Source organism: Dysidea avara, chromosome 14, assembly GCF_963678975.1.
Source record: "Dysidea avara chromosome 14, odDysAvar1.4, whole genome shotgun sequence".
Taxonomy (NCBI): Eukaryota; Metazoa; Porifera; class Demospongiae; order Dictyoceratida; family Dysideidae; genus Dysidea; species Dysidea avara.
In genome coordinates this window covers 9,067,783-9,082,613 of record NC_089285.1, presented here as the reverse complement: position 1 = coordinate 9,082,613, position 14,831 = coordinate 9,067,783, and the positions used below count along the sequence as shown (strand labels likewise).

The 14,831-nt window shown below is 37.0% G+C and overlaps 1 protein-coding gene and 1 long non-coding RNA gene across 2 annotated transcripts in view; one reads left to right on the top strand and one right to left on the bottom strand.

Moving 5' to 3' along the window:
* Positions 1 to 14,831, bottom strand: part of LOC136244314 (uncharacterized) — a 34,169-nt gene that overhangs the window by 2,675 nt on the left and 16,663 nt on the right. The gene's annotated exons all lie outside the window — the stretch shown is intronic.
* Positions 2,631 to 4,074, top strand: LOC136244316 (uncharacterized). Its single transcript, XR_010695148.1, has 5 exons — positions 2,631 to 3,445; positions 3,494 to 3,549; positions 3,594 to 3,741; positions 3,789 to 3,831; positions 3,882 to 4,074. It is a non-coding gene; the product is annotated as an uncharacterized lncRNA (long non-coding RNA).

Below are 14,831 nucleotides of genomic sequence, written 5' to 3'. Positions count from 1 at the left end.
TCACAAAATATTGTGACATCTCTACCTAATGATTCCAGCTTAGATCCATATAGGGGTACGAGTTTTGATATCACTAATGATGAGTTTCAATTGACAACTACCAGTCATCCTCAGTCCCTTGAATTCCTAGAATTAATGGCAATTGCACCAGAACCTGAGCTAGAGCTTGAGGAAGATGACACAAATGATGGTGAAGCCATTAATAGCTCGGCTAATAGTGAACCTTCTATCAATGAGTCAGGAGCTCATGCTGAAATTTTGTACAAAGACTCATTGATCACAACAGCAATATGCAATGAAACACAATCTAACCATGGAAGCTTTGGCTGATTTGCTTCAGGTTGTAAAGCTACACTGCCCGTCACCCAATAATATACCTTCAACTCTTTTTCATTTTAAAAAGCGATTTCAAGATTTGCAGTATACAGTGCAATACCATTTCTATTGTAATGCATGCTTGACAGAAGTTCCAGAAAATTGTGAGGTGTGCAGCAATCAAGATTGTTGCTACAATTTTGCAGAAGCCAAGTCTTTGTCATCTTTTATTGAACTACCAGTGGGATTGCAGCTAAAAAGTATTCTCAGTCGTAAGTTATCTTTTGCATATATGTTTGGCTGAGTCATATTGCATATAAGTACGCCTGGTTGCTTTCTGTACTGATTAAGGTATTAGCATAATTTTATATATCTTATCAACAAATGTGAAGTGCTTTGCATGCATACGCCCTGTTCAGTATAATTATTCCATCTGTTTTCCTTGCAGTTTTTCTCAACAAGAAATAATTTTGTGCGACACTGTTATGGAAAAATGTGTTGGTATAGATTTGACTTCGCAACTTGTACTCTTGCTGGGGCTAGCTGTTGTACATACTTCATGTTTGGAGTTATATTCATAACATGTAAATTTTCACCAGTACTTATAAAACACTTATAACAGTGATTAAAGCCGATTGTAATGACTGATAGCTTGATTCAACATGATATACTCCATTATATACATGCATTGGCAGTCCATCTCTATACACATAGTGACAATCCATTTACAATCTCTACACAAGGTTGTAATAACAATGTAATTGCTTTGACCACCTAGCCACAATCTTATTACAATGTAATCACAATCTTACCAGCATGCCACAGCCTTGTAACAAGCTTGTGACAATCATAAATTTCTGTATGGGTAGGTCCAATTTATTTAGAAGGTTTCCACTCTATTTTTAGAGAATCCGACGATGATGTGGGCGAGGCTGCCAAGCCCACATGAGCCAATCAAATAAAGTACATTGTTATCCATACTATTAACAATTGAATTAGTAGGTGGGCACATTAAATTTGCCTATTATTTTAAACTTTCATCATGCATAACTTCTTGTGTCATCGTGCTACGTACGGCCTTGACATTTTCAGCAGGTATTCAGCAACTACTTGGTTTTATACAGGTTGCAGAGTGCAAATATTTGAATCCGGTACTGAGTTATGTCCAGTTGAATGACAGTGTGTAGTTTGTGCCCACATGCTTTATTTTCGCAGGCCCAGTCACATATAGTGATGATCGGTCCTTCATCATAACTTGTAGTGTTCATGTAGTATTGGATGTTGCCTACTACTGCTCACTCCTTCACTAATGTCAGTACTATTAGTAACAAAATCTCCTTCACTTAAGCTGCTTCTGTTGCTGTCACTACTACTGCTAACCTGTTCTATAGTTGCTGGAACTACTTATCTCCTCATCATTATAAAAAATCATGACATTACTGCTACTGGTTACTAGATCTTCACTACTGGAAGTTACTCCTCCTTCTGATACAATTAAATCTTGTAGTGCCATCTTAATCTCTCACCAAATTTTTCACCTGAACTAAAGCATGAGTTTGCTCTGCTGCTAAAAGTTCATCAAGAAAATCTCTCAGTATCTCCAATTAAAAATCTCTCTCAAAAGTTTTCTGCTAAAAATTTCTCATCTACAAAGACTCACTAGTGTACTTTTACTCCAGTCCTTCGTCATTACTTGTAGTGTTCATGTAGTATTAGATGTTGCTACTATAGTAACAAAATCTCCTTTACTTAAGCCTTCTTCTGTTGCTGTCACTACTACAGCTAACTTCTGTGTCATAGTGACTGGAACTACTTATCATCATAAATCATGACATCACTGCTACTGATTGGTGTATCTTCATTACTGGAAGTTACTCCTCCTCATTCTGATACAGTTGGATCTTGTAGCTGCTGCAGTGCCATCTTCCATCAATGATTACAAATCCAGTGCCATCTTCCATCAATGATTACAAATCTCTCACCAAATTTCTTGCTCTATATACAACTTAGACTAAAAAAAAAAAGCCACACAGCACAAGTACAGTGAAACCTCACTTAGTGGCAAAACATAATCGTGAAATGTTTCAGTTTATACACATAGCTATAACCCACTTTCTAGACTTTCGTGAACTTAAAAATGTGAAAATTGTGTTTTGCAGTTTCTTGAAAGTTTCCCACTATACGGTACTTCTTACCTGTATGGTCCTTACCTTTTTACCTGTAAGGTCCTAAAATTTTTCCAGTACCTTTTTACCTGTATGGTCCTAAAATTTCAGTACCTTTTTACCTAAAATTTCAGTACCATTTTACCTGTATGGTCCTAAAATTTCAGTACCTTTTTACCTGTATGGTCCTTAAATTTCAGTACCTTTTTACCTGTATGGTCCTGAAATTTCAATACCATTTTATCCGTATCCTAACATTTCAGTGCCTTTTATTCCACATGGTCCTGAAATTTCAGTACGATGAGGTTTTAGAATAGTTAACTCAGATTCATACTTTTTATACTGTTACTGTTTACCAACATTCAGATTGTGATAAAAGAACAGTTTCATCCAAGGCCATGGATCGCCCCTCTAAGAAAGGGAAGCAGTCATCATCTACAACCAGAGGAAGTGCTGATGGAGACTCGTCAGAAAAGCCATTGGAGTAGTTTACTAAAGGGGACTATGTTCTATTGAAATGCGAGCAGTACAAAGACTGGATACCACAGATTGGGCAGGTTTTAACAATAGGTGATGCCACAATTAAAATTAAATGGATGGACGGTAGTTTTAAAGGCAAATGGTCACCCTGGAAGTATGGAGGCAGGCAAGTTAGAGTAGAGTTACCTCAAAGATCCATAATCCGACGCATCGAATTCAATGCCAACATGGAGTTACAAGAAACTGACATACCCAAAATTAAAACCAACTATGAGGACATTGAATATGTGTAAATAATATTTGTCACCATTTAGGTAGTTGTATTTAGGAGTGGACTATATGCATGCACATGTGTGGAAAATATTTTGTGGTTTGGTAATTAAAGTGTAATGCTCCAATTGATTTTAGGTCAGCAACCATATCCAAAATCACATTGCAGTGCCGTTGGTCTACTGACTTGTATACACTTCAGTGTTCTATGCAAGGTATTGAATGTGTTCCCAATTATATTTCTTTCTACTCCTCAACTGTAGGTGTAGCTATCTGAAAGACGACGATGTTGGCTACTTTGCTGTGCATACAATGGCAGGTAAAAAACAGTTTATTGTGACAATGATATTTGTGCTGTTTTAGATGAAACGTGGCATAGCCGAGTAATGGCATGGTGGTGTAAGCTTGTAGCTGTCATCTTCAACATTTGGAGAATGGAACAGACTGGACTTAACTGCCTCACATTGTAGTACCATGTGCCTATTGATTCATGTACAATTGTTCTGTGAAGGTATTGCCTGTGCTTTCAAGCATTTTCCTTTATACCATCTGCTGTAGGTGTAGCTATCTGAAAGACGATGATGTAGGCTACTTTGCACAGGTAAAAATATTTTATTTAACCATGCATGATATTCAATGTTGTTATTTCAGACAAAGTGCAACATGGTCAAGCAACGACAGGTGGTATCAGTAGATTTGTTGCTGCCATCTTCTTCACTGATCAGAACATCTGAGCAGACTAGGCTCAACTGGCTTCCTCCACCTACAGAACAATTGTATTTTTTGCGTGTATGTATTTGTATTCATTTAAAGAATGAAATAACTGATTGTGGTAACAAAACATGTAAAATTGCGTAAAACTAACGAAAAAAGGTGTGTTGGGATACTGCTTCCTAACTGATTAAGTCTAGCCATGGATATTGGTCTGAAATCTGTTTTCCAACGAAGAGTGACCTGATATCATCAATCGATATATTCCAATCGTACTTCAAATCTGGATGTAGGTGAAGACATTGTGTTTGAGTTAACTAATGCAACATGACTTAAGCACAGGCTGGACAAATCAACAACTAGATGGGGGTGTGAGCATGAAGACATAAAAACAGCATACCAATTTCAAGTCATTTTGTGTGGGCTTAGTAATAAGTGAGAAGTATCCATTTATTGCTGCAACTCCTGATGGGCTTCGACAATGTGATTGCCATGGAGATGGTGTAGTGAAAATAAAATGCCTATATTGCACAAGTAATTCAGATGCTGAGTTGGCTACTTTCATTGAGCACACCAGTACTACTACCAGGTTCAAACTAAAATGATGGCTTGTCATGTAGAGTTTACAGACTTTGTAGTTTGTACTTTCCCAAACAAGAATCCATACCAGTACTACTACCAGGTTCAAAATGATGGCTTGTCATGTAGAGTTTGCAGACTTTGTAGTTTGCACTAGCTTTCCCAAACAAGAATCCATCCCTGTTTGTGACACATATCAATATTGATTCTGAATTTTTATCAAATTACATTGATGAATCAGGCACTATGTATCCTACCAGAACTGCTAGGGAGATGGTTTACAAGCCTGAAAGTGCTACAGATGGTAGAAACATTGAGAATAGTTATTGCTACTGCAAAGAAGAACTAGGAGGTGAAATGGTTCACTGAGGGGAGTGGTGTCGTTTAAGTTATAAAGTATCTCATTCAAAAAAGTGGTATTGCCCTGATTGCCAAAAATTCAAAAAAAATTGTTATGTAAATTAATTGTAGAAGCTGTAAGTGCCACTGTCATTTCATCTAACATGACTATTGAAGCAATGAGTTCCAGCATAGTACACGTAATGCGCCATTTATACATCAATCAAAGTATGCATTAGTGGGTCACTGGGATGGCTGGCAACCACTCTCAACATAGCTGTGGTATGTGCATAATCTATAAGTTTGAATTGCAAATTATTGTAGCAGGCTCAATTGATATACAAATTGCAACGATATTCAAGAGCAACAGAGCCAACGTAGATGAAGTGTATGTATGTGGATTCATTCCTAAGTATCTATTACCATCAAAGACACCATGGTCATTAGAGATCCATTTTTGCATCTGCAGTTATTCCTCTCATTGAACACTGCTCCGTTTGGTACAGTAATGAAACCATGGTGATTGCTGCAGGTTAAAGAAGTCTAGAAGAGCATTTCAGATTGGGAAGTTTTTAGGTTCTGGAGGAGTACATGCATGCAAGCGTGAAATACAGTCTATTAATGTAATGCAGATCATAATTATACAGTATCTACATACATGTATGAACCTCAAGCTATTATTATAGTACAGTTATCCATACATGCAGTATTACCTTTTGTTTTTGTTCCTGGGATACAATGTAATTACACTAACTACAGGATGCACTATCGATATCACTGTGAACTTTTTGCCCCACTACATTTCAAGTGTCAGTCTTTTATTAGTGTTACTTGGGATTTCTTGTATTACCCATGTTGATGTGAGCTTTAATTTTACTGATGCCAGACCACTTTGAGCTTATGTACTTTGAGAATCATCATAATGGTGCGATTGTGTCTTCCAACCACTGGATAGTTTGCATAGGTCATCATATTTTAGCAGGCAGTCATGATCAGAGTTCTGTGATTGAAATCTCAAGTAGAATTTTGTCATTTTGGTACTATAGTTGTAACACGGGCATGAGGGCTTTGTCTGATACATATTCCAGACTGCCTGAGGGTTGCAGGCCCAAGGGCAGAGACATCAAGCAAAGCCTGAATGCTCTGTGTTACAGCTATTATGTAATATTTACCAGGTTGATAGCCTGTACAGGGTGATCATCACTGAAACCAATACGAGTGCATCCACTGGATATATTATATATTACATACTAAAATTTCGATTATGGGTCAGCAGCTAGTACATTCTGGTTACGTTTGGTTACAATGAACGGACACATCCTAGAGATATCAGGGAATTTAGGTTTTTCTTTTACAATATAACCTCATTACTTAAAACAACCAGAAATCATACATTTACAGTGGCTATTCTCAGACCTGAGTTGATTGTTCGACTTCATTTGTGGCTTGGGATTCCTTTTTTTCCACTATCACCACTATGCATGTGCCTTGTTTTTGTTGGTGATCACCTTCTAGAATGTTCCCATGAGAATTCGTCACCATGATACATTAAGGTCAAACTAACTGGAGATGGTTTGGAGCAGTCAGAAGCCCTTCCTGTGTTTAGAGCGTGGCAAGGGGTATTCTCGTAACTATCATCTCCAAAAACATCATCAAGAGGATCATGCTCTAACCACCTCCAAAAAATGAAGCAAACTGTCCCATGTGCACTCAGAAACTTCACTCTCCTGGAAATGAGAAGACAATGTGAATTGGAACACCAAAATGATCTGGGTATGTACATTATAACATGTAATGAATTATACTATGTAACTAACTATGCTGTGACTGTACACAATAGGCACTACAGTGCACGAGTTTGAAACAGCATCACAAGATGGAAAGAAACCAAAGAAGAAAGTTTTGTTTACTACACCAAAGAAAAGGAGTACAAACCTTCTGAGAGTAATATTGAGCTAATGTGTGTTTTCAATATAGATCATTGCTTGACAACTAATCATCGCCTGACAACTGCATACCATCCACAAGAAAATGGATTAGATGAGAGGTTTAACCAAACTAAACTATTATAACCAGCTTGACAAAATTTATTCAGTGTTGGTATGAAGTTGTTTATTTGTACAATACATCTGTGCAAGAATCCACTAAGCATACACCATTCCAGGCCATGTTTGGAAGAATGGCTCGGCCAAAAGAAAATTGTGTTGCTGATCACCTAAGGATGACAGTACTGTGATGAATAGCATATGCAAAGGAAAGTATTTCAATGACAACAGGAAACTAATCAAGGGAAAGACATGTTAGTTATAATATTGTGAGTACTTTCTATAGGTAAATATTCAACATTATGAGTATGCAATTGGTACATTGCTCAAAGGAGGAAGTCATTGGGTGCTACTGGTAAGTATCTAACTTGTGCCATGGAAACGTAGCTATATTATGTGTTTTCTAAACAGTGTGTTGATGTGAAGACCAAATATAATTCTATTACTTTAAAACTTTACCACATGTGTCTCCAAAGGAATTATGGCAATTTTCAATACATGGAGGGAAAATGGGGGAAAGTAGGTGGAAAATGGAGAGGAATTACTAAGCACTAGTGTTTGCAAAAAGACATGTGGAGTATTTGTCATGAAGGTATTACATATTATTCCACCTACTCAGAAATTTTTCTAGAAAATAAATTCAGGAGGGGCAATTCGAGCTTTTCAAAACTTGAGGGGGGGGCAGAACTTAAAAATTACTTATCATAAAATAAAAAAAGTTGAAGCATAGTTCAGGGGAGGGGGCAAAATCATTTCAGGGGAGGGAGGGTGCCCCCTTCCCCCCCCCCCCTAAAAAATCTCTGTATTATGTACACTTATTGCACTCATATGAAGTTGCAGAGTGAATCATATCACTGTGATGGTTTCACCTGTCTTGTGTTGCAGAGGGAAATACACTATTGAAGAAGCAGCATGTAAAAACCTACATAGCACTTTTGAATTTAAATAATTACTAATCTGCTACAAAAATATTTACAGCTACTACTGTAACAATTATTTCATGTAAGTATATGATAATAAGACAGATCTACGGTTACAGAGGTTGCCCAGGGACAACTCCACGGAAGGAGGGGTTTACAGAAAATGGTCAAGCATTCTTAAGTGATTAAAAACATGTTATTATTTTAGTTTGCTCTCATTCCTGAGATATATAATGTACACTGTGCCAGTAGAAACAAGCACAAGAATGCAGTAACACATGTATATGCCAGCTAGCTTTCACATATTCATTTTGTGAAAATGCATTCAAGAATATTTACAATCTAATCATTTTGCTGTCTGAATGAATTAACAGTTTTGAATATAGTATACAGTAGCTAGCCAGACATCAACTCTCAAGCACACAATTCAGTGACCTTTACAAGAGTTGATACCCAGGACTATGTTAGTGACACATGTGACTGTGTTAGTCTATTGACTGTGGTGGGCTAGTTGTCACCCTCAAAATCACTCTTGTGTGTATGAATGACTGTGAATGGTGAACACTAGGACCATAGCTAAAACTTCCAAAAATGCATTTGCTGTGAATTATTAACTTTTACTGAAATGTAGCTACATAGTTTATGCAAAGATAGTTTAGTGAAATAGTTAAAATTTATTTATTCACAATGATTAACAACCAGTACAGGTGTAGGCCTTCATAAGTACCCCCAATACAATTTACTTTCTCCAACATCAAACATTTCTGTTACTAAATTTAAATTCCATGGAACACAATCTTTCCTCATCCACACCTTTACCCATGGGGTACACAATTAATGATATTGCTTTGGTACACGTACTGTGAGTTCCTTCAACCCATCAAACTGAAGTAACGGCTTGATATCAGTGCTTAACTGAACTTCTAACTTCTCCAAAAGTTCCATGCATTGTAGGGCAGTTTTCGACTCTATCTTAGTTTCAGGTGGCAAATTAAGTTTTACTACTTTGTTACAATGGCTTAACATTTGAAAGAGCATCGGTGTGGCAGTCACGTGTTCCGGTATGGCTAATCGCTTAACGTAGCTGCCACAAGCCTTCAACACATTCATCACTGACTGTTCCTCTCGACAATCATAAAGTGGCCATACAAACTCACTCCACAGTGATGGTGTTTCGATCACAACTCATAGTATTGATGAAACGTACCTCAACTTCACTTTATCACGAATTATTGGTAAAAACGATATAATGTAGACTAACAGTTCCATGGGAAGATTTAAGATGTTACAGTTTCTAGAGGAGTTATTCCCAACTTCGGCATTTTCTCCACGTGAACACGTTGCCGCGGTATGCTGAAGTTTCGATTTAGAAACACTGTGTTTCCTTCTGATATATCCACACAGAAAACTGTTTCTAAGCGGCAGTGTAAAAATAGTAAAAGAAGATAAAGTGCTATAAACAGTACAGTGACAAGCCTAAAAATTTATGGGAAAGTGAACAGTAAATGAATACAATTGCTAAACTGTCAGCAGCTAAGACAATACAATACAATATGGATCTGGAAAACTGCTGGACTTGACAAAGAGACAATAAATAAACCATTTGCATTCACTAGCAACTTGAAGGTATTAGAATTTTAATTATGTAGTGAAGACAGCATTCCATCCTGTCACGAATGCAAATGAAGCAGATAATACTAGTAAACACATCAGGTATAATGGTGAACCTACCAATCTGATTTGCTGAATAAAATGAAAAATAATGGCTAACTTTATTGATGATGTCCAGCAAACACATCGTCACTAGATATTGATAAATTGAATGCATGGAGGATGGAACTTACGACAATAATTTGGATTTCCGTATGCAAAGTAGGAAATATGAAAAAGGATGGTAGGGGTTTCATACATAATGACGTCTGTGTAACATTAATAAAAGCATGCCTTATATACTGTAACTGGTCACATAAAATATGTTGCAAGAAATTTCCATACTAACTGGAAGATGTACTGGCAAGGAAAAGCCACCAGTATGAGCATAGCTAGCCAGACATCAACTCTCAAGATCACACAATTCAGTGACCTTTACAAGAGCTGATACCCAGGACTATGTTAGTGACACATGTGACAGTGTTAGTCTATTGACTGCGGTGGGCTAGTTGTCACCCTCAAAATCACTGTGTGTGTGAATGACTGTGATGGTGAACACTAGGACCACAATCATTAATACAGGCAAGGTTTCAATCTTGTGAATATTGATCTTGGAGTTATAGCATTGGATTGGATCAGGAAGAAATATGATTTGTACAGCAACAGTATTGCAAATTAATTACAGGCACTTAAATTTATGGATGATACAACTGAAACAGGCAACGATAGGATTTGGCTCAATCTCATCATTAGCTGGCAAATCCAACATAGTGCCTTACCCATGTCCACAGAAGAATAAGCCAAAGACTGAAGTGATAATGGCAAACTCCACATTGTAAATAAGCACCTAGGTCACAATTATCTCACGTGACTTTTGCTTTACACACAATACAAAAAATTTTTAATCTTGTGATCAGGTAAATCTAGTGGTTCACATGATTTATCGATTTGAGCTAGTTGTGTATGTGTTGTACAAAATAATTAGAGATGAAAGTAACACTTAAAATTGCTGGTGAACTATGCATTGATGAAGGAGGTGCTCAAAGGGACACACTAACAGCTTTCTGGGATGGGGCATACTCTAGTGTTTGATGGATCTAACACGGTGATTCCGATGATCCATTCACAAACTGACTTGTCAATGTTTACTACCTCGGGAAAGATTATATCACATGGCGTTATAGCTACACTTATTATTCCTGATTGAATAGCACTGTCTTCACTGTAGCACTCCATGGTCAATACATAAGATATCTTCAACAGTGTTGTTGAATGCACTTTTAAGTTACATTAGTGCAGCAGATTGAGAGATGTTCAAGAGAAGATGTCATTTGAGCCAGATTTCAAGCCAGATACTAGGTGTTTTGTCTTGATTTGGCTGCAGAGTAGTACGAACACATCTTTATTGATTAAAATAGTAGACCAGGCAGTAAGATTTGAATTTTAACTAGCTGCTGCTTTATCCACTATCTATTCTGTCATGCCATAGAGCTTATTGGGATGGAAAATCAGTATGACCTTGTCAAACTTCTAGATGGCCTACTGCAATTACTCTTGTCTTACGTTCAGAGTGTCAAAAGAAACTTTTTTACAAAGTGACCACCTCAGAGGGCATATAAAAATCCACACAAAAAACCAAATCACAATTCAATTGACTACACACAATTCAAATCTGAAACAATAACACACATAGCTACAGTGACATCTCTATCACTGTTAACATTGTACCAGACTGCATTAAAAGTTCATGCTAAATACATGATTTTAAAATCAACTATTAATTAATCAATAAGCCGCATTTTTTCTACTGGAAAAATCCCTATTCAAGTAGTGATAGTTGCCAAAGACATGTTGTTTGATGTAGATATCAATGATTCATTACTTTCTTTAAAGGTACAAGATATTGTTTTCTTGGCAAAGACGGGCTTTGTGATTGATTTAGTGGATGTTAAGAAAGAAGATCAGGTAAACATACTATAGTGCTGCATGTGTGCTTTTTGGAGACACTATAGGCAATGTAGGAAAGGTGATAGGCCTAACGAACGCACTTTTTCCATACATGAATAGCTACTGTAAGGTTACAGGGTGACATGTGTGCTTAGCAAGAGCAGGCACTTACTGCATGTAAGCCAGTCTGTAACCTTGCTCAATTGTCATAGTCCCAAAGGATAAAAACTTTGAAAGCCAAGTGAAGATTAGTCATAAAATCACAGGGCAGAGGCTAGTGCACTATAGTACTGAGAATTATAGAAGTAGTTCAGTTGCTACAGGTACGTAACATAAGCAGCTAAACAGACTTTCAGACTGAATCACTGCCTTCAAAGTTGGGAAAAGTATGCCTAATCTTTGTTAGGGCTGAGTGATTATATTGTTTTAGCGATATAGTGCTACCGTGATATTTTTAAAAAGTATTGATATTTTGAAATAACTATTGTGATATTATGTCTGTACAATAGTACGATTACAAAAACATTTGTAATGCAGATATGAAGAACTGATCAGAGGATGATGGATTCTGAGAGTACCTGGGATTTGTCTCATGACCCAGGCCAGCTGCTGTGTGTATTGATGATAATTGCAGACTTTAAGATTTCGATTCAACAAATCAACAGTTGTTACAAAATTACCAACTGTGGCAGTCCTGGTCAATTTTGTGCAGATAGACAATGTTAGTATGCAAGATTATATGGATTAAGTTTCAAAATTGCAAATGGCATTATAAGACAATTCTGTGAATGAAATGGTCGTCCTTGTTAACATAGCAAACTGTAAGTCAGCAATCTGGAAATTTATTGGCTTTGTGCCAGACAGTAACAGGAGGCCAGCAAACATGAACGAGCCAGTATGCAAGTTGAGTGGAACAGTAGTATCTTTTTTCACCATGGGGCACTCCTTTTTTACAGCTTAGCTGTTTTTTTTTTTTGATTAGATAATTAAACTTCTTTTTGTATTTGTACACCCCAAAACCTACCATTGGCCGGCTTTGGAGCTTTTTAAACTCATCTTTTTTTCTTTACCGAAAAAGACCTAAAGCAGATTTTTAATATTTCAACTACTTTTGATTTTATCAGTAATTATGCAAATTATATACATTTACTTAATACATGCCAATTATTCCCTACAGGATAACTTGTTCTTAACAGTGATCTCTCTACTAAGTGATCAATAAGAAGATTGTTGTACCAAAAACAGGGGATACTCCATTGATGCTTGAGGTTAAATGGTGTATTAGAAACAACATTAACACCTGGTACCAAAGTGAAGCAATGAGTTTATTGTTGGACACCTGCACTTTCCTTGATCCTCGTTTCAAAGACAAGTTTTGTACTGAGGATGAACCAGTGGTGAGGTTGATTGATGAAATAAAGGCCTATGATGACAATAAAATTATAGCAGCAGGTGGAAGACCATCACAAAGTGACTTACAAGCTCCACCAAAGAAAAGGGGAAGGTTCAGTTTTGCAAATTCGTGAAAATTAATTTTTAGCTAGCTCCATTCCAAAATAATGCCCCTAGAAATATTTAGACTAGCTACCGTTGTAACATATATACTGTAATTTACCTTTTATAATTAGCAATTGTAACATATGCAATTTTATGTAACACATGTACTGTAACTTCACGATTACTAAATGTAGCATACGTACTCTTATTAAGTGTAACATGTACTGCACTGTTAATTTTACATCCTCGGCTATGCTGTCTGTCTAGTAATTAATAATAAAGAAAAAAGAGTATAGCCTAAATATTTCGAGGGGAAAATTTTGCAATTTTTGGGGTTAGCTACTGAAATTTTAATCCTTGAGATATTTAGACTCTATATAGTGCATAAATATAATATGCAAAATTTTAAACTAGGTAACATTTCGAAGCCTTGAAAAATTTGCCCCTCAAAAAACTTTACAGCATATGGTACTAGCCTGGTTTAGCACATATTCTAGTCAGGAGCACGTTTTTGTTATATATGGCTGTGCCTTGAGTAACGGCAGTCACATAACTTAGGCAAAAACCTAAGAAAACGAAAAGAAAAAAAACTTTCACTAAAGTAGGTTTCAAACCTGGGATCTCCCACTCTAGTCCAGTGCTCTAACTACTGTATCACTGTGCTGCCAGCTACCCTAAAGCTTTAATTTGTACCTTATATATGTCATTCATGAAAAAGCCTGCATTAAAGAAAAAAACCAAACCTGAACCCTGACCCTAACTCTGTACAAGACGCATACCCTAAATTGAAAGCTCGGGGCATATTACTAGGCGCGTCCCCTAAAGTTGGATACTCAGGTATATTAGTTACAAGGTGTGTGCCCGGCCTAAAGTGAAATATTCAGGGAAAACTAGACGCGTGCCAACCCTATCTCGTCTTAAACTCAACAAAAACTTACCTTAATACAACTAGTGTGTGACTGCGCCATGCTTTTAGCAGCAAAATGTTATGGTGCCGTGACTCTAGGCACAGCGCTTTATTATTGTACCTATCAGTAGCAGGCGCCTCTATAAATGCATGAGGCTTGACAAAATTTATCATTTCAAAAATGTTTACTTACTTGTTAGAGTTTGTTGTGGCAGCTGTCTTGTCAGCCATTTTCTTGTTATGCTGTGCAATTTTCTGGTGCTTCTGCTGTCACAGAAGCAAGATGGCATCTTGTATCTTTCATGCCTGAACAGTTTGCCTAGTTATTGGGCAAACTGGATGAAGTTGAGGGGACTTGTGATGGGGAGAGTGGTGACTCAATGGGTATGAATTATTCAGGTTTATAAGAACAACTATTATCATTGTATTATATTCTGCAGAGGATACCTACTCGAGGTCATCAGGTGACCACAACAACAGCAGCAGCCAAAAATAACTTTTGACTTGAAGGTACTATATATAATGTTTTGGTGGGGCTACACCATGACCACGGGGTCTTTGCTTACCTTACATTTTAGTCCTTGGTTTTCTTCCAGGGTTGCCCTTTCGGTTGACAAGATGATAATTAGAATACGATGTTGCATTGCTTTCTGCAATACTTACTATATATGATATGAACTACTAACAAGGTTTATGTTTGTGACTAAGTTTTCGGAATCAAAGGAAGTTCATAATTAATGCACTAATTTTCTGTTTCATTTCCTTTCAGTTGTCTGATGAAACAAAAGCACTATATACGGAATGCTTTCTATGTGCTTTCAAGTTGTATAGTGCTGTTTTGCGTGAATGCGTAGCTTGCCAGATTACAATCCATGAACTACAGTTTGCCAAGGGTGGCTCCAGAATTTTGGTAACAGGTTTCCAAATTTTCTGTTGCATGCACATATAAGGGACTGGGGCATATTCTTAAGTTAGGAATTGCGTATGCTTGCTTCTGCTAGCATAC